The 21534-nt window shown below is 41.6% G+C and overlaps 1 protein-coding gene across 8 annotated transcripts in view; it reads right to left on the reverse strand.

Annotated features, from left to right (window-relative positions):
• The window catches only part of PTPRF (protein tyrosine phosphatase receptor type F), a 375361-nt gene that overhangs the window by 274763 nt on the left and 79064 nt on the right, over nucleotides 1-21534 (reverse strand). For all 8 annotated transcript variants that reach the window (XM_058421775.1, XM_040073022.1, XM_040073025.2 and 5 more), the window contains exon 2: nucleotides 11015-11095. The gene's annotated coding sequence lies outside the window, so the exon portion shown is untranslated. The remainder of the gene's footprint in view (nucleotides 1-11014; nucleotides 11096-21534) is intronic.

Below are 21534 nucleotides of genomic sequence, written 5' to 3' on the forward strand. Positions count from 1 at the left end.
ATGGGGTATTTGGGGTTTTGGGGTAGGTCTTTTTGTTTCCCCCATCCCCCTTTCCCTAAAGTAAATTAAACTTTGAACCATGCTTTCAGGAAAAGGTAAACTTAGCCATCAGCACAAATTCACTTCTTTCTCTGGAACTTCAATTACATTCACGGTTTTTACTCAATGGGTAAGATGATATCCAGAACTTCAGAAGTCTGAAGATACAACCCATGGGCAATGCTCATCCATAAGCAGCACCTCGGCTGTTTGCCAAGTCTGGGGATCACACAATCACCAAGCCTACACTTTTGGTTCAAAGTACTTTCATCTCATTTGCTTTCCCTCTTTATATCTGAAGAAACAGACATAGCTTTAGGTCTTCTGTGAAAAGGTCCTGCTGTAGCACTATAAATTAAGGACAAAAGAATACCAACTCAGTTCAACAGGACAGAATCTATCATACTTACAATTCTCAGAGGAAGCCAGAGACGTACTCGGGGAATGGAGCTGTCCACTCCCACCTTATCTGTGGACTGTGGTTTTAACCTTGAGCCTATATTTAAATTGAGGGCTCATTTTAAGCAGCAATGAGCACTCCCAACCTCAGGACATCAGTGTCCTCGGCAGCAGAAGGTACAGCATGTCTGCTGTCATTACCAGGTGTGCTTTAATTACTGCTATTACCAGCAGCCAGGGAAGGGCTGCAAGGCAGCTACTCTTCAAAGAAAAAAGGCAGAGCAGGGCAGCAGAGATTACTCCAGCAACTGTAAATACTTTGCCATCCGCAGAGTCACTGGAATTAAATAACGATTTTGAAAATGTTCACTTATTCTCTGGCCACATCATGCACGCAGGCACCTAAGCTGACCATACTGCCATGGCATCCTCAGCATCTCCACACCTGCCTGATCCATAGGCCACACAAAGTAAATACAAAGAAATGTAAGCAGAGGCATACTCATGGGTGGAGCAAAGGTTCACCTATACATAAAAACAAACAATACTTCAACCAACTGTTATTTTTATCTGTATGTAAACAGAATCACACAGAGAAAGTAAATCTTTTGCCTGGCTCTTTGCTGTAAGACTACAAGAAGAGAAATACCTAGTATGGCAAAGGAAAGCAAATTTCTTAAGAGCCAAGTTGAAAATCCAAGCCCTGCACAGAAGGTGGGCTGAAGCACACCAGTGTAAGAGAGCCAGCCACAGAAAGGACTCCTGCAGATAAAACAATATCCAAACAATCAGGCCATTCTTCAATGGATACAGCTGCCAGCATCTGCTCTGATGCCAGGAAGCAGTGGAGAGTTTGGAGTCAACACCAAATCTCTAGGCAGTGCTAGGGACTGCACTGGAAATGCACATGGCTTTCAAAAAAAAGGTATATGAATTTCTGAAAAATTCTATGGTATGGTACCAGGATCAACAAATTCAGTGAGAAGAAGTCAGGCAAGACCTCCTGGGCCTTTAAGGGAAGCCTTGCTTTTGTCACCAAAATTAGTACATGATAAAAAACTGCAATTCAGAAACTCTCTCCTGTTCCTGAGCAGAGATCAGGGGTTTTTCTCTTTGCAGGACACATGACTTGCTCTGATCTCATTTGGCTTTTGGAAGACAGTGAGAAGCCCTGACTTTCAAACAAGTAAGTTTAACAGATCTTCTGTGCTTCAAAGTAGGTGGGTTAAGCTACAAAGAATTACTCATTCTCCATAGTCACTGGCCACCGCCATTCCTTTAACAATGGAATACCCATCTAACACAAACAGACATCAATAGACATTAATTTAATCCACAGGTCCCTCTGCCCCTGGATAAAAGGCCAACTTTAACCCTACGCTACTGCCGGAAGGACAAGAAAAGCTCTGGAGGAGCAATGGAAAGAACTTGTTTCTCCACCTGAAAGCACCCATAATTAGGAAGTGATGGATGTTGCTAGTAAAAGTGAGTGATGTTTTTCAGGAGGTCTCTCATCTGTAACAGCACTGTTTTCAGATAAAATAACCCTTTCTGTCAGGCAGTGTCAGGAATGTCTACAGCCGATCAGTCACTGCTATCCAGAAAAAAATATGACGTTTTTGTCATAATATCTGCAGTGTACACTGTATGAGCCCTTCTTCATTGTCTGCCTCATCAGTCAGGGTCTCCACCCTGGCAACACCAATAATTGGTGCTTCTGAGATAAACAGATAAATTGAAATTTTCGGAACACATGCATCCTACTGCATGTGTTACAGAACGCCTTTTGAACAAAACACCTTTTACAAGAGCACATAATCATATTTGCCATCTGGAGTTAATGACTACCAAGTAAAACTCAGGCGGAAGACCTGCTTGCCACTCCTGCATGCTGGCCTACAAAGCGGAACCACCACGAGAAACAGCTTGGAAGCAAGTCAACAAGATAAGCGGGATCATTTCCAACTCGGACACCATAAAATTTCACACTGTAACAACTTCATTTACAAGACTTTGACAAACATTAAACAAGGAGAACAAATATCTAACACAACTGAGATTACACATATGGCCTAAAGTCTCCGTGCCACTGTGCAAGTGCCAGGAGAGACTGTCCCAACTGGGAAAATGGGTCACTACATGACCCTACAGACTGTCACAGTATCACAGAAAATAACCCCTGGACCTCACAGCTCTGAACAAGGTGGCCTTGTCAGCTTCAAAATCAAAGCAAAACCAAAAACTCCATCAACATGATTAAGGAAATGGGACAGATGAGATAAACAGACCCTGAGCCTTTGGGAATTCTTTATGTCATCCCTGTCGAGTAGCCTGGCTATGTTTTCAACTGATTAAATCAGACCTTGACAGAAGTTTTAAGTATCAATTTCTCAATATTATAATAATTGCATGGAATTCTTGCTAATTCATGCAACAGATGACCACCCTGGTGACAGCAGAATCCCTTTCTACAGGCCACTCTAAAAAATTCAATGGAGCTTGAGAGTTAACGTTTCATTACCTAGAAAACCATTCTTGATCTTTAAACACAGCCAATGTATATTAATATTTAACCACAGCATGTTAGAGATTACATATCACTATTACAAGCTCATAGCTATTACTTTTGCAAAGCACTAAGAAAAAAAATAGATGCTGATGTCACTGATCACATGTTTCCTATTTATTGTGATGGGAAATAATCAGCTTCTCTGATTAGGTATATATTTATTGTATTATAAGGCAACAATTTCCTTCAAGTACCCAATCCAATCCACGTGCTTGACACAAACGTTTCTTAAAGGCGACGAATTTAAACCCCTTTGTCCTAGAAAATACACTGGTGCTTCTAACAAAGAAAGTGCTGAAGCGTAGAAGAAATTTAAGCATTTGATTACTTGTTTCCTCTTGACACCTGATTGAGAAAACAAACATTTTATGTTATTAAAAGACACTAGGGGAAGCAATCCCAGTAGTATTTGGCCCTTCTGAACCACTGATTACCTGGAGAAGCACTGTCACTCACCTGAGACACATATTATTCAAAAATTTCATCCTCTAAAGATAAAGAGGAAGGAAGTAGCTTATTAAAACTCTGAATAAAGCAGGTGGCAAAGGACCTCAGCATGTTCAAATCCATGTTTAAAGCAGGAGTAACTCTGAAGTCAGACCATGCTTTCCAGAGTCTTGCCCAGTTGATTTCTGAATACCTTCTAAAATGGAAGCACTACAAGCTCTCCGGACTTTTGCTCAGTGCTCTTTTGCTCTGAAGCTGAGCTATAGGAACTTCCCTTGCTGCACCCCACGCACTTTCCCTCTTTTCCTTTCACTGCAATCCCGCTGGAAAACCTGGACACTACTATCATCCCACCCATCTGCCCAGGGTGGGTGACCATGCTCAGTCCGTCCCTCCCCCACGCTTAGGAACCACTGCTCCCCTGGACCCCACTCACACATCTCCTGATCTAGTCCCCAGCCACCCACAGTCTTCTGCCTGAATCATCTGGTTTTGGCACCTTGCTTGACTTAACTTGCTCATACTTGTGACCACCAGTGGGATTCAAGCTTCCCCACAAACTATGACCACCTCTTGTCCATCCCTTGGCTGAGGTGGCAGCTGACCACTTGGTCTCCTCATGCACAGGCTGGTCAGACCCAGCTCCACCAACACCCACCTCTCACCCCAGTCCCCAGCCTAGAGCCAACCCGTGTTCCCTGATGCACCATCCTTGCAGCAGGACACAGCACCATGGCTGGGGCCTCAGCAGCACAGACAGCAGCACCATTACCTCGAACTCCAGTCCTGGGCATACACTCCAGACACAGCTTGTTCTCTCTGCAGCTGCCAGCTTGTGCACAGGTGGTGATCCAGTGCCTGTCCCAAAGCAGTCTTCCTGTGCTGCGCAGCCCTGCCACGTCCTCACCGCTTTGTATTTCCTCATTTCAACTCATTAAGTTGTAAGCTGCAGATTTCCACATGCCTTTTCAATCTACCATAGCCATTTAACTCTGAACTATGCTTCGCAGTGCTTGAGCACCTCTCAGTCTGGACTTACTTGCAGATTTAGTCAGTATTCCCTTGTCCACACGAGTAAAGAGAACAGCAAATAAAGCTCAGCCCAAGACAAACATGGGTGTATTCATACAATTCCTCGTGCCATCTCCCTTCTTCCCTTGATTTTCACAGTAAATTACGTGTAACTACACTTCAAACATGGTGCTTAAACAATTATTTGTTTACCATATTATTAAATACATATATTTCCTTATTCCACAGAAAAGTCATGAGGCTTTTATCGGAAATTACTGATCAAAGGTAACATCACAGGTACTGCCATCCCTGAGTACTTCTTTTCTTAGCCTCCAGGTTCCTAGAAACTGATTAAAAAATTTGTTCCAATTCTCTCTCTGCAGTTAGACTAACTAGTCTGTAATTCCCTGGATCTCCCTTTTTCAAATTGAGGTAATGCCATCGCCCTTTTCAGTCCTTCAGGACCTCTCCTGGCCTTCCCAATTTCTAAAAGATAATTGTAAATGGTTCAAAGGTTACTTGGCTAGTTGCTGATGTACCCTAGGGCAAATTTCATCAGGCTCTGCCTATTTGAATACACCTATCTTATCTCCTTTTTCTGATCTATCCTTTTTCTACTCTGCACTTTACTCCTATCACCTTGTTTAAATTAATTTGAATTTATGTGAAGACACACTCAAGCAATACAATAGCTACATGATATCCATTTAATATTTTGTCTTTCAGCTACAGCATTAGCGAAAAACCAACTCCACACTATTCATGTACTATGACTATGGCCTTTTGGAGATACAGAAGAAGATTTAGAACGATTGGTCTGAGCTAGACCGAACACTGCAAATGGTTTAGACCAAGCCCCAAGCTGGAGTGTCTGAAAGGAAGACACTAAGAAACGTCAATTAACTCCTTGTGTGTGCAGGAAGATATAAAGAGAAATTTTAACTGCAATTTAAAAGGGACTCTTTCAATTACCAAGTCATCCTGGTTTGGTTTTATAAGTTAAAAAAAAGAAAGATAATCCAACACCTCCCAGTAGATAAAACATTTGATAATCAAAGGCACAATTTCCTGTTGATTGCCTAAGTTATCCAGCACTGGTCATCGCCTGGGGTAGTGGACTGAATTAGACTGACCACTCGTCCAATCCAGCACAGCAAGTCCCACTCCTCCATGAACACTGACAGGTATCTTGAAGCACATAAAATTTTAATGCATCCACCTGTTCTAGCCATAATTTACCTTTCATCAGCTGGAAATTACCATCCTCATGGCTGAGACGTGGCAAGACACTACAGGATCACTTCTAGTCTGCTTCCATGCAAAGTGAAACAGACAGCCTTAGATCATCCCCTGTGATTTCTATTTTGTTTTTCAGCAAAATGAACTAGACGTGGTTGTGTGCTGTTACCACATTTTAGCTGAAGCACAGTAACTTGCTAAATTGCTTCATTTCCATCCTCAAACACAAAGCCAGGCTCTGTTCTGTGATCCCCTAGGCAGAAGATGCAATGTTAATGGAGATTCTGTCACTTTTAAAAGCAGTTAATGATTTGAATGCCTCAATTTCTAGTGTTCACAACTTGAAATATTTTACAAGGTTCAATTTTCAACAAACGATGAACACTCAAAAACTGCTGGGTGGAAGTTCCCACCCCACTTCGTGTTTAAATCCAGAATCCATTTCACCTGGTATTTCTACCCAGAAAATCCTTTAGCAAGACTAAAACCCTAGTACTAGTCAAAAGAAGGGGGAAAACAATTTTCTTTTGCTAGCTAAACAAATCCATGCATTCTTCCAGTTACACAAAGTACAGCAGCCTACCCTTGAATATGGATCTGTGAGTATTTTCTTCCAGACTGATACACTGAAAACCTTCTCTCACAAAATACTATAATCAGCTTTCAGTAAAACATGCTTTACTGGACATTACATAAAGCTTGATTTCCAACACTGTCAGGACAGAAAAACCCATTCCACATTTCCAATCCATATATTTCTGGTACTTGTCCCTGCTGCAAATGCCACCATCAGTAATCCCTGTCTTGCTGCCTGCCTCCCCTGAAAAACCTATCATAATTAGCAGAATCCCTGGATCCCATCCTTGAGTTAATGATGAATAAAAACAAGGTACAAATAGAGACAACAGTAAAATACTCGTAGTCCCTGCTGCTCTTCCTTATTCCACTAGCAGAAAAATTCAGACTCTATTTTAGTCAGAGGAGTTTGGTGTCATGCAATTGTTCAGTCACAGCTCAACAAACCTCATTATTTCAGAGCTCTTTAGAAACCCAGAGTTTTGCCTGAGAGTACGATGGGATGGGCATCCATTTTCTGTGGCACTGTGCCCCAGGAATGGCACAGCTGGTGCTCGTGCCCAGCACAGCCCTTGGAGCTGGGAACCCCAGCATAGCCACAACTCTGTGCTTTTTAATCCATCACCCTGCTGGGTCCTACTTCAAACCCTCAGTTTAACCAATACTGGCTGGTTTCAGCCAAGCCTGTGCTGATAGTAGACAGAACGAAACCAAGTTAATTAGAGTTAAACGTAGCCTCAAAGGAGATCTCAGCACCAAAACTCCTTATGCACATTAACTTATATAGCATGTATTTTTAATGAGTTCAGCACTTGTCTCGAGTTTAGGAAACACACACATGGGGTGGCAGCTATTCAAAGCCGTTGCGCCAGAGCATGAGCAAGTGCTGACTCTGCAGGATGACAAGGTTATGCTGCCAGTTATGGAGATTCTACCTTTATTGCACAACCCGCAGATACCTAAATTTAAATTAAACAGGAGAAGTGACAACACAAAAGCCACCTACCAATATACTCATCATAAAATACAAAAGGAAACTAAAAAGACCAGAGGGCTAAAAGCTCATGTTCAATTTTGCAAATATGTTTAAATCTTGTAACATCTCCTGCATCTCCTGAGCCTCTTTTTCATAAATAAACTTCTGAAAATATGTATCCCTGTAGACAGCTAAAGCAAACACCTTCAAAGCAGAAGGGAATTTTACAAGTGCAAATTTGGAGCTTTAAACCCCACCCTTCCATCTCCTCATGCGTTCTCCAACACTCATCATGTGAAGCCAGGTAAATGGCCAGTAGTTGTGCCCTTTGGGTTCCAATATATTAAAGCAATCTACTTATTTGTGAGATAAAAGGACTTGCAAAGACTCTTCAGTCCAAAAAATACATAGTCATATATAAATAAGGCTGAACTATGCCAACAAATTTTGCCAATTCCCTTTTGAGCCCGTCATTTAAGTATAGCCAGAAAACACTGTTCACTGGATTACAGTGAAAAGTAAGGGGTAACTTGCTGGTTTGCATTAATTATAAGTATGTTCCAGCCAATATAGCATTAACACACAATTAAATCACTTTGAATTACATAAGTTTTGTGCCAAGATTTACATTTTGTAGAAATATGTAACCTCTATTACAGAAAACAACCATTCAATTAGAATATGGTATGGCAACACATTTTCCAAAATGTAAATAAGCTAAAGAATAAAAATGTTCAAAGTATTATTAAGAGGACAATGTGATCCAATGACAACAGTTTTACACTTTTAAGTCAGAATGAAAAACACTAATTGTGCAGAAGTCTCAGTTTCAACTGCAATTCCAGTGGTAATGCTGCTTGTATAAAAATCCCCCAAACCTTGATCACATACGATATACAGTATTTCCCTAGTAATAGCCAGTTCAAATGAAAAAGACTAATTTTTTCTTTTAATCTTTTCAAGCAGTATTCACTTTAATAAATTTCTTAAACTTCATAACTTGTAACATTCAAACGGATAGGTATTTTTGTATATCCCTGAAAACACAACCACACAACAATTTTAGCTTAAATGAATGATAAAAGACTGCTTCGGGACACAGTGCTGTCTCAAAACTCCTGAAAACTTAATCTGTATTCTGCTAATCTAGGTTACAGTTTATCTTCAGGGGTTCTCCTGTAACATCATTCCTTGATGCTTTAGATTCAGCCTGACATGATTGAAAAGTCTTCCCTTTCTTTCTTCTCCCATTCATCCACTTTGTTCCCAGGCTCCCCTCCCCCCAAATAATTACTAAGGAAATTACTTTAAAAGAAAACCCTACAGATAAAGCATGACCTAGAACGGGGAGATTCTGCCCCATTTATGTTCCAGAGAGTTGATTTACTTTAAAAGATATTATTGCACGCCACTCAAACTGTATTTTTAACTGACTGACTCTGTCATCTTTTCTTTCCAAAAACCTGAGTTTACTTTAAGAATGACAGAAGACTTTCTCAGGGTCAGCTGAAAGCATTCATAACTGCACATACCAGGAAAGAAGTGCTATAAAACTGAAAAGCCCTCAAGGACGGCTGTTTTGCTGAGGAGATGCATGACCAAGCTGCTGCCTCAGCTCCCCTGAAATGTCACTTCTCCTGGTTCAGTTCTGCCACCACGTAGTCCCTCCCACCCTAGAGGGGGGGCCATCTCCAAACTAAGACTGCTCTAGGATGCTTCCAAACACAGGACAAAACAACATGCAGACGATTAGTTAAGAAATGTGAGCTTAGGATGACAGATGCTATCATAATTGCTATCATAATTCAGGTACTGCCCAGGTTTGCAGCTCACCAAGTCTGCCCGTCGCTGGGATGTACTCGGCCCTGCTGCCCACTGCCAGCCTGGCTTCATGCTGACAGCTCCATGGGACAGGTGAGCCTGCAAGGAAGCTGCTGGGCAACAGGGAATCTGACCTGTCTGCGCCACTGCATACTCAGCACCTGTTCATGTCCCATCTCCTGAGCTAAGGGAGAAGGGCATCCAGTATCCAAACTCTGTGCTTCATTGGGCACAGCAGCCCAGAGCCTTCCTGCTCAGCCTCCTGCCTGCACCCAAACGCAATCACGCCACCCGGGGCTCACCTCTGAGGAGAACCAAGCACGCCATGCACCACACCAACACATCCTGCAGCTGTGAAACAGGACGTTTCTGAAAGCAGCCCTCCCATTGCGTTATCTCTGCATAACCTCTCAGGCAGCACATCCCAAACCCTGAGCACCACCTCCACCTGCACCTGCCACCGCCCAACCCAGCACCAGGTGCTGGCAGGATCTCCTCCACAAGGCTCTGAGCCCAAAAGCCCCCGGGCAGCTTCCTCCCCACCCCAGGACCACATCTGCAGTACTTTCAAACACACATACACACACATACCTACCACGCGTGCCTCTGTCTCCACTTCAGCAGCTACACTGGTTCTGATGTTAGAGAAATGTTGCTTTTTTCAAGTATCAACGTCTTAGCTAATGAATTTTTGCTACTCTTCTACGTTCAACAAATATGGGCCAAGTAACATACAGCCTAATTGACTGTTAAGGTCACTGGCTAGGTCTTTAATCCTATTTAGTACACTTTGAGACAATTCATGAGTCATTAGGGCCTTATTCTTGGGGACACAAGGACATGTAATGCACGCTAATAAAGAGCATAAATGTGATCTAGTATGTGCATTTTACAGATTGTGAAATTAAAAGATGGCATTAAATATTTCTTTGCAATGTTGTATTTTTAATAATTTTGATGATTTTAAGTACAATAAAAATATTGGTCAGAGCCTGTTGGTGTATTCCTAACTTATAACACTGCTGTAACTCTTAAGAAAATTCTTTAAGTAGTAAAAGTCACCCTTAAAATACCATCTTGAAGAGAAAAAAGGGCTCAAGGGAGACCTAAGTTAAAAATTCCTTACTTAAAAGGGAGGAAAAAAGAGAGACTTTTTTCAAGCTGTTATGCATATTTGATTTTATGATCTAAATTGTAATTCATTGCACACACACGTCAAGAACTTTGCAATACTTTTGAAAGGGATCGGCATCACTAATCAGCCACTGAAATCCAATTTCTGGGAGAATCTGGGAGCTCAAAGCTGCACATTTTAGCTGGCTTGGAAAGATCTTTGAAAAATAAAGTTAAACAGCAATTACACATAAGTGTGCTTGAGAAACTTTACACCTGTCTTGACATGAATCAGATCTTTGCATGGATGATGAAATTCTTGGCATTGCTTTAGGTGATTGGGAAGGCATTAGCTTAGGGAGGGTAAAAATTCAACAGCCACAAGCCTAGGCAGGTAGGATAAAGGAGTTACTGACTCAAAAAGGCAGGGCAGCTTATCTGTGGAAGTCTAAACATACTAATAATTTAACATAAACAGATCTGCTGATATTTTTAGAAAGGAATTTTAACTCATAAGTAACCATGTTAGAAAAAAGGACACCAGTATCCCTAATCATATATTCCACAGGTCCTCCCAGCTCCTTGTAGATTATTGCTACTAAAACTCAGACAAGAGAAGGGAAAAGAGAAAAAAACAAAAAAGTTAAGATAGGAAGAAAGAAAAAAAGCCAGAGATAGGTAGCTGGGTATACGATTAGGACAATAATGAACTTGTTGGCAAACAGTGTTTGACTGCTGGCTATGCTATAGCACTCCTGCAACCTTTGTCTCCCTCTGCCTCAGTTCCCAGTCTGTAAAACCAAGTGATAATATTTCCTTACCTCACAGGAACGTTCTCAGAATAAATCCATAAATGCCTGGAAGATACTGAGACACCACTGTGACAGAGGCCATAAAAATACCTAGGAGAAAAACAAACAACGTAAGAATAAGTGTCAAAAGTGACCAAAACAGCAGAGACTTTCACAGATTAAAGGTACAGCAAAGATTAAAACTTTGCTTAATGACATGAATTCTCCACCCAGGGGAAGAAGCAATTCAGTTCAGCACATATTCCCATACAGCACTTCTAAAACCATGACAGCAAGGGACAATTTCCCCTTTTCTCCATGCACATGACACAATCATGATAATCCACCACCAGATGCAAGCAGGAAAGATGTTTACAGATCATTAGCTTAGCCCTCCATGACAGGTATCACATCCAAGAACACAAATCACAGCAACAGAGCCTCACATATTGACAATGCTCTTCTTCAGCCTCCACATCCAATTCTAACTGCAGAGCTGAGCTCCTCCAGTAGTTAAAAAACTTTCAGCCTAACACTTATTCCTGAACAGCTTTTATCCATTTGTTTTCACGCCAACATTGATCCTGCAGCTTAAACAGCTTTTCCCTATCCCTAAAGTTTATTTCCCTGACAATAAAAAGTGAGTTATACCACCTGCTGTCAGGGCTCATTTGCCCACCCAAATCAAGCAAGTTCTTGGAGTTTGCTCACTGGTGACTCCCTGTCTGTGCTATTACCTGTCCTCTGTATCACCCCACATCAGCATCTTCTGCCCAACCCCATCCCTGTGTCCCGCTGTCACCTTGCAACTGCCCAAAGATGTGTTTCTCCAGCATTTTCAGCTGGTAACCCCGCTCCATCCCACCAAGGGCAGAGCAGAAGCTTCTGTCCTAATGCTTTCTAAGGTTATGACCCAGCATGCCATCACCATGGAGATATGTCCCACTTGGATCGCTCTGTGTCTCAAGCTCTTTCTGAAACACACCTTGACGTTTCACAGCACTGACTGCCTCACCTCTGAGTCCTCAGGACACTGCTCTGTGGTGCCAGGGACAACACAGGAAACATGTGTGGTCTCCCTAAAAACATATCTCCTATCTTTAGCATCAACTCAACCCACAGCTGATGGCTTGAGCTCAGCTACACTGCTAAGCATACTTTAACATGAGCCAAATGACTACAGCCCTCAGAAGGATAAGTGATTCAAAATTATGCAAATGCACAGAATACATTATTTAGTCTTTATCATTTACAAAGTACGCATTTGTAAACAGTTTCAGCCCTCTTATTGGAGAGTGTGACAGTGCCCTGAAATCTGGGTGTCTGATGGTTGCTGCATCGTGCGCTGACCAACACATCCCTGGTGGGAGGAGAGGATTTGCTCCCGTTCGGAGATGGGACATGAGGCTTGAACAGCCTCCCTGCCCAGTGTCCCCTGGGCTCAGAGGCACCTCCACCCTCATACACACACCCCCTGGAGACCCTCTCTCATCCTCTCACCAACTCAGCTGACCAGGACAACAAAAATCCCCCTGATTTTTTTCCATTTCTGAGGGGAGAGGGCAGTTTCTTTCCTCCTGGCACTTTGTGTGGAACCAGCTCGGGAGCTGCTCGGACAAGCACTGGAGCTGGTAGGAGGGGAACAACAACCTCCCCCCCCTTGCTGGCAGTCTGCCCCCAGATCAGACTGGGATGCATTGGAAACCTCAGCCCAGGGAACCAGAAAGCACTCACCTTTCCAAGGACTCTGATCCATTTTAAACTGTGCTCTAATAACCTTCACAAACAAATATATTATGCAATTTATGTTATGCAGCATTGACTTCAATGACTCTGTAGCAGTGCTTACACTACTATATTTACTTCTGGCACACACTGGCAGCCTTGGCTGTAATTATTCTGAGCGTGCTCCTGTTCTAAACCTGGAGGTCTTACCCTGCCAATATCTACGCACAATGCTCCTCAGTAGGTTTTCCATAACTCTCACAACACTGTCCTTCTTTCTTCTATCCCTGCAAGCTCCTTTGTCTAGAACGTGTCACAAGTTTTTCCTCTTTTCCCACAGGGTCCCGATTTTATACTCCAGCACCTCTCCCCTCAGTATCAGATCACAAACTTCCACCTTCAGCTGTCCCACATTGCTGGTTCTCCAGCCCTCAGGAGAGAATTTCAGACAAGTACCCTGGCACCTCCTGCCAGGCCCTCCAAAATTTGAAGAAAGCCCTCTTTTAGGCATGTACACATCCACCTTGATGCCCATGGCATGGATCAGCATTCGATATGAACAGAAGAGAGCTTATACAGATTTGTTTTCTCCCTTCCCCCAGACTAACAGGATGACCATTTCAGTACTGGCTCTTTCCCCTCTCTTTATCAGTCTTTGCTGCAGGAATGGCAGTTGCATCACAGTGGAATCCATCCAGCAGTAAGTGGTTTGTTAATTCCCAGGACACATGGCATACAGAGAAGGATACTTAAGCTACTTGAAAAGCAACCCTTTATTAAATGCATAAAAATGCTTGAAATTTCTGTAGGCCAACACTTTAAATTAATGACTTCATCTAAATATATCAGTCTCTGCTGCTAATTGTTATACTGCTTTTTATGCATTCTTTTAAACGTATTCCTTGAAAACCATATGAATTTGCTATAGTTCTAACACACAGTTGCAGTCATTAATGGTACACACTCATCTCTTTCACTAGAAACTTCTTTCTCCCAAAAGCTTAAGCAGTTTTTTGCATTTGTGTAACAAAGGCAGTTCAAGTCAACTATTCTCTGCTACACCACAGTGATGCTACTGCTAGAAAAGGAAGTGGAAATGTGTCCAAAAAAAAAAAAAAAAAACCACCCAAAAAAAAAAAAACCCCACAAACAAACAAACAAACAACAAACAAAAAAAAAAACCAACAAAAAAAAACACCACCAAACCCACAAACCAAAAAAACCCCAACAACAACCACAAAAACCACCCAAAAACCCACCAAACCACTTCTTCTACATTGAAAATATAAAGATGTATCAACAAATTTTAAGATGAGGTTAGAAAATATTGTCAGTCATATTAAGCACTGTTGAATAAGCAATTGAAGATTCCTGGAAATCTCTGCCACAAGAGGACCTGTGCACGCCCAAGTGACCACTTCTGCTCTGAATTTCTTTGCATCTGTTCATCTGACAGATATATTTAAAATTCTATACTGATTCAGTTTTGGCTGTCTTAACCGACTTTCTAAAGGAGATGTTCTGCTTATACAGGGAAAGGGCATATAAACATTAGGTATTTGCTGTTGAGGATTAAATATGAACAAAAAAAAATTAATCAGCAGTGACGAAAGCGGTGATAGCAGTTCACTGGAGATAACCTCCCCTGTGCTGCATGCTGCAGTCTCCATCTGCTAATTTAGGCTGCTGGAGGCCTCAAGTGACAAAAGAGAGTCCATACCAACAGGATTCTAGCACACTGAGGTACACACAGCTTCCCCCCTCCCACAAGTTAAACTCAAGGCCATCAGGAGCAGCAGGGAGGCTGCCAAGAGCGGCTGCCATGCTGCAGGGGACCTGCAGCACTGTGTACAAGAGCCCAGCACCTCCAGCTGCACCTGTACACCTCTGCTGCTGAAAACAGGAGCACTACCTCCATAGGTGGTGCCAAGCCAGGAATATTTTCTGAACTCTTCAAGGCTGAGTTTTTGATCAGTGTTTACTAAACAGACGACACCAGCAGCCATGAGCTTTCTATGCAGCATCGACAACAGCAAGGATTTCCTCATCTCTTGGTGAGCTCCCATGCTGGCTGACGTGCAAGAGGCACTGCAAGGGGCCAAGAAAATCCACAACTCATCACAAGAAAATGGCAAATTGTGAAAAACCCGCATCACAAGGTTACCTGCCTAGGCACAGCTCCAACAGAGCTCCATTAATACCGCCATCTAACACTGACAGAGGTTAAAAACCTATTATCTTTCCCAAATGACAGTGTGAACACATGTTCAGTGGAACACCCCGCCTCACCAAGCTACAAAGTAGATTCTGCTCTTTCAGTTCAACAAATACAAACCACAGGGAGCTTTTTAAATGAAAGCATTACGAAGATTACATTAGGCAAGTCTGATCTACTGTAAAACACTCGCACACAACATTAAGAGGTAGAACAACCTTTAACACCTGCTTTCTCTTCAAACATAGCACTACCTCTGTGCATGGTTTAGCTCTTAATGGGATGAAGTCTCAAGCTAATTTGTATGGCTTACTCCACCAGCAAAGAATGCTTCAAATGTTTGGGATCTAGCATTCCACTAATACTGAACTGGTGAGAATACTCTTTTAAGAGTGTGTACTCCACAGTGCTACTCAGCTGGCTGCGGAGAATATTTTCACTGTGGTGTGAAATGTTGTGACACAAGAGGAGGTGCAGCAGCTGGAAAAGCACTGTGCGATCCAAGCAGTGTTGAAAGTCATCATCATAAATATTCACAAGCAGACTGAATTGTTTTCTTACTATCAGCACATTGTTATTCACAAATATTAATTAGTTTCTAAATACCACCTGTTACTCAGCCCGCCCTCTGCCATGTGACATGGGCTCCATTGCTGGCTTGCAGACCGTCACACTACTCAGAGATTTAATGATGTTTCAACTTCCAGAGCCCACTCAGCTACTGGGAGAGGAAGGGACTAATTACTTAGTTATGTCTTTCTCTGCTGACCTCTCTGGCAGATGAAACGAGCAGCTCTGAAGAGAGGCAAGTCCAGTCCTCCTTAGATGGGAAGGATGACAACTGCACTAGTAGGTCTTTGGAATGGAGAATGATTTTAAAGATCCAAACTTCAAAGACCTCAGTGAGGGGAGAGTTCAAACTCCAAACTTCTCCCCAATGGAGGGAAGAAAGCTGCTAATGCAATCACTCGTGTTTCCAGCGATCACTCACACTTCAGACAGAGCTGAGGCACCAGGAATTGCCTGTCACATCCTACAGTATAAATAAACCACAGACTGCCAGGAGGAAAGCTGTTACAAACCTTGGCAATTTTCTTTGGATTTCTTTAGATCACTTCTTCAAAGGATCTCTCTGTATAGCAAGAGGTATAGGTACACACAGACAGCCAATATGGGATTCCTCTTCCTCCCTACCAGCAACAACCTCCTCATAAATATGTGTATCACCGATAAAATTACAAAGTTGGGCAGAGCACTGATGGAAGTGGGCAGAGATGGAACATGGATAAAATGCACAAGTTAGCAGTACACTTAAGTTTGAAGTGACAGAGATGAATGATGAAGTACTGTCTAGTTCTCTACAAACTCTGGATGGAAGATCCTTAAGACCTTTCAAACACAATCCTCCTGCTCAGCATCCAGCAGAGACAGCCATGGAGGATTAGCTTATCTTGATGAATTCAAACTAATACAAAAAAAGAATGGAACTATTTTGAGCTTGGGCTCACACTTAGCCTCACTGGAAGAGATGAACCTGAAGCATTCTCCTCACAGATGCCAGCTCAAAGACTCAAGCATCTGGCATTTCCATCATCTCAGGAAGCAGTGCTGCCTTTTCAGTGCGAGAAGGTTGTTATCCCACAGCTGCCAGACTCAATAGCAAGGCACAGACAAGCTTATAAGTTTCCCAGGGAGGAGACACAATCTATTCAATACACCTTCCTGTAATATCAGATTTTTCTTACCAGCATGATTTCACTGGTACATCCCGATCTGAATACCTCTTACCAGTTTTTTTTTTTAAGATCTTGTGCATCAGGCTATAAGCTCTACAGAACAACTAGAATAGAACAGCTAACAAATTCCAGATTTTAGATGAAAAGTCAGAGCAGTTTTTGTGGAAAACATAACTGCAGGACAACTTAACCTTGTTTTTGCTAAATATGGAGTGGGGAATGCAGTCAGGGCTATAGAGATCCTCAAACTCCTAACAGAAAAAAAATTCTGCCATAGTTCCTGCAGATAGCAGTAACCCAGGACTATCAGGATTTTCTCAGTTTGGACAGCCTCATATTCAAGTCCCTAATATTATAAAACTGGAAAGTGGGAGGGCAAGGACTGCGTGCATACACACACAAAGTCGTTTTTCCAGTGACTGACAAACACGGTACTCAATTTCTTAGGAACTTGAATGGCTGGAGCTGAAGTTAAGCTTCACTAGAGCTATATTTAGTTCTGCACAAATACAAATTAGGAAACACTTTCTTCCCAGTTACTAATGCAGTGTGACAGGAAACAATTATTTGCTCAGTGTCTAATATTACCTTTGGTGAATATCTAGTTCACAGAAATTGTATACTGTATAATAAAGAACCAAGCTGATATTCTGCAAATCAGTGAGGAAACTTATTTAAGAAGATTAAGAACTATTTGATTTGAACACATCTGAGCTACGCTGGTCTCAGCTATGGAGAGTTGGTGCTGAGGCATCCTCTGCTTTGATAAAACACAACAAAGCCAGTTTGTTTTCTAAATTCTACATTAATTTATTCAAGAACTCTGCGGATATCTAAAGAATACCATGGTTCCCCTAAAGCGCAAAACAGAGCTGGGCACAAGGACAGAACAATTAAAATAAAAATAAAGTCCATCTTTTACGATTTCCAGTGCCAGTTTCTCTTTATGAAAAATGCAATTCTGTGTCACAAGGGAGCTCTCAGCTCAGCAATTGCTCCAGTCTTCAATCTCTACAAAACACAAAAGACAACAAAATGCATGATTCACATGAAGGGCTAGTTAGACCTTGGAGAACCAAGCCATGATTGTATAGAGGAGTCCCACGTGCTTCAGAAGGGCTCAGAAGGCTGCACTCAAAAAATCCTAGGCATGTGGCTGAGAAGAAACCCTGCTCCTGCCTACTACAGCAAGAATGCTGATTAACAGGCCTGGAGTTTCTAGGCCATCCAGCACAACATCCTTGTACACTAAGGAAGTTAGAAAGAACACAACACTACTGCACAAACACGTCCTTTCTACTGGCACCACTGGGCAAATATTTTCCAGGCCCTTTGCTACAGCGAGTATTTCTAGAGCTGAAGGAGCTGACACTTCATGTACAGCTTAAAAAAAAAGGGAGCTGATAAACATTTAGTTTCTTGGTATTGTCTTTTAAAACATTATCAGTTATTCTGATAGCAGGTTCTCGGAGCAGGTCAAACATGGAAATATGAGAGTTCTGGGCACAAAGCAAACAAACCTCTCAGCATAAGGCAAAACATTTCTTGAGAGATTCTGAACAATCTCTCTTACCTACAAGTGCCAGGTATGACTAAGTTGGATGAATAAGTTACAAGGATTTCCAGGGAGAAATGACACCACTACTCCCACTTGTACAAAATCTAGGAACATTGCTATGGGCTCTACCTTCTTTGAGGATCCTGTGGCAAGGGGGAAAATTCACACCCCACACTGGGCAGCTCAAGGTTTGACCAGGAATTTTACTTCAGATGCCCATAAGGTCCCTGCCTGTATTTACCTGCTACATGTTTACTGTAACAAAGTAATTCCTACAGGGCTCTCTATATTGATCAGCAAAACCCGTGCGCAGTCAAAGACTTGTCTATACTGCTGCAGGGAGGGGGGGCTAAATTTTTTCAGATATATCCAACTGACACACTACTATTTTATCCAAGCACAGCTGTACCTCTTGCCCCATTTGAGATAGCATCAAAGGAGCAGGAACAATCATGGATATGCACCACTTGGGTAGAGGTGCACTTAAACATTCAGCCCACAGATCCCACCAGCACCAAAGGGCAGCAGCTACATTGTCTTGTTCAGGGATGTACCAGATTAAAAACTTTGGTCTAGTAGACCAACACATGCACAAGCCTGATAAAACAACAAGTGGCTGGAGCTCTTCATGGAGCTGATGCAAGGTAAGTGCACTTTCTCACTACTTGTGTTATTCCTGTACATGTAGCACTGCAGAGCAACACTCTCCATGACTAAACAGGAATAGAGGAATAGTTGCTGTCAATGTTTACTGAAGTGACCAGATTGGACCTTCAGCATCAAGCACACGTAGGCCACATTCACCTTCTATTTTCCTAGAATCTTTTAAGCTATTATATGACTCTACACAGCTCCTTGACTGTTCTCTCAAAGAGAGGATGCAAAGCAAACCAAGGCTCTAGCTTGGAACAAGATGAACAATTACTCTGGAAGAGACTCATCTTCACTAGAAATCTCATTTCACACCTTTTCTCACTCCTCCGAAGAGTCATCTGCTTGCCCTCTTCATCACAGTGCTAAAATAATCAGGAGGAAAAGAAGGACCCTCCTTTCTGATATAATTTCTCATGTTGTACCTCCTCTCCCCTCCTCAGAGTACTGAGATTTTTTTTAGACAAATGTGTAATATGAATGGGATCATGAAGAAGTTAACAGAGGTTTACATTATGAGGAAACACGGATGACTGGCATACAAATTATTATTAGCTACTAAGTAATCAAAGGGATAAAGACACATGTTTCAAGAATTATAAGTAGCTAATTATTAGTAATTAGGATTAGAGTTACTCTTTTTAAGAAATTCACTACTATACATCAGCCTACTGATCTTTTCTTGCACATAGAATAAGAAGATAGATCTCTTTTCATTCAAAGTATCCATTCCCGAAGCAGTTACCCCAACCTCAGAATCTGCCAAGGGGTAAACCAGAAGGAGTATTTCATTCCACACACAAGATCTCAAAATCTCAGCTCTGTACACTGTATGAGCCAGTCATACTGTCACCCCAGGAAAACCAGTGCCAATTCCCAGCTAACTTGGAAAAGAGAAAAAGAATAGAATGTGGTTACTGCCTCTTTGTCCAGGATGGGCTAGAAAGGAGCATTCTCCAAGCACTGCCCAGTGGTTCCCCACCTCCTCTTTTGCAAGGTTTTAATTCCACAAGAAGCAGACTCCTGCACAGAACTGACTTTAAGGGACTCTAGGGAACTTTGAAGGGTTTTAGAACAAGAGAAAAGCACACAGTTATCTTGTCAACACCAGAAGAGCAGAACAACTCTAGCACTGGAGTGCACAAATTAAGAGAACTGAACAACTAGATTACAAACTCCTAAGAGTGACACCAACAGGACAGACAGCATGAAATCAGGACTAGGATTGTTCTTTCAAGGATTAACGGCTCTCAGCTTTCTTTGCCTGCCCAGTGGTGTACTCCACAGGACAGCAAATTCCCACTGTAATGAATAAAACCCTTGTGTTATAAGGAGTCTCATAAAATGAATGCAACACAATGGAATGGCCAGATTGGTTCTACTCCATCACAACTCGCTGAATCAGACCAAGCTCACATCAGCGTTGCCAGAAGTGTGTCCTCCACTGAACCAAAGAGCAGATGTTTATTTGTCTCTCTACAAGGTTTTTGACACAAAGCCTGCAGACCCAAAGAAAGCATTAACACTGGAGAATCAGCAGCAATGTCCAAACGGGTGAACTGCTACCAGCAAACCCCAACCTACTTATAATCAGTCTTCAACACATTTGTGTAACATACTAGGTTTTTTTCTTTCTACCTTCTCGAGAAGGGTACAAAAATTAGAGATAGCATCAGTCTGCACAAACCAATCATGTCTTGCTTTCAGAGCAGTAACATTACCATCCCAGACAAGAGCTGAAATTCCACCAGTCATTATACTGGAACATCCAATCCCTACCAAAGGTGAGAGGCAGCTTAAAATTGAAACACAGGTGTCTAAAGTGAACACATTTACTCTATCACACATTCATTACTACAGAGCATATATTACAGACACATATTAAATGTGGATGAATATACTCATGACGTCTAGACAAGCATATTTTCAATTAATAAAGTCTTCCCCACTCCCAAACCAAAATTATCATAAAATTATAATCCCCAATGAGTGATCTCCTTTAACAGAAAGTATTAAAAAAAGAGCACTTTAAAAACTTATTTACAATACAAACACTCTAGTTTATGCCTAGTAAAATAAGCCAAAATTCTGTCTTAGAAATGCTTGTATTTCAATTTCATATATGCGAATAAACCACCAACATTTGAATATACTAATAATAGTAAAATAAACACATCACATATCTATTCTGCCCTTCAATTTCACATCTACACCACCATGAACTGAAATGCAAACACTACAACATGGATTCCCACACTACTTATAACGGCTCCATCACCAGTACAAGTTCAGACAGATGATCAACAGTACCAATACAATAACAATGGCCACCTTTGGACAGTTTTATTTCTTGTAATCACAAAGAAAAGAACTCCTAATTTATTTTGATCCTCATGCTTATCCACATGCTTATATAAGTGACACAGTACAAAAGAAACTCTCAGATACATGAATTTCTCTTTTTACATGGTTAAGGATTTTTCCTTGAGAAACAAAATTATTGCTTATTTTAAACATATACTTAAATTATGTCGTAACATACTTATTACAAATTAGGTTCTTGTTTCTAAAGCATTACAATGTATTTTATATATCTGTAAATAGGTATAAAATTAGAATTAATTTCTGTATCAAAAGTATTCAATTTTAATATATGCTTTAAAAA

Source organism: Hirundo rustica, chromosome 9 (genome assembly GCF_015227805.2).
Source record: "Hirundo rustica isolate bHirRus1 chromosome 9, bHirRus1.pri.v3, whole genome shotgun sequence".
NCBI classification, from domain to species: Eukaryota; Metazoa; Chordata; class Aves; order Passeriformes; family Hirundinidae; genus Hirundo; species Hirundo rustica.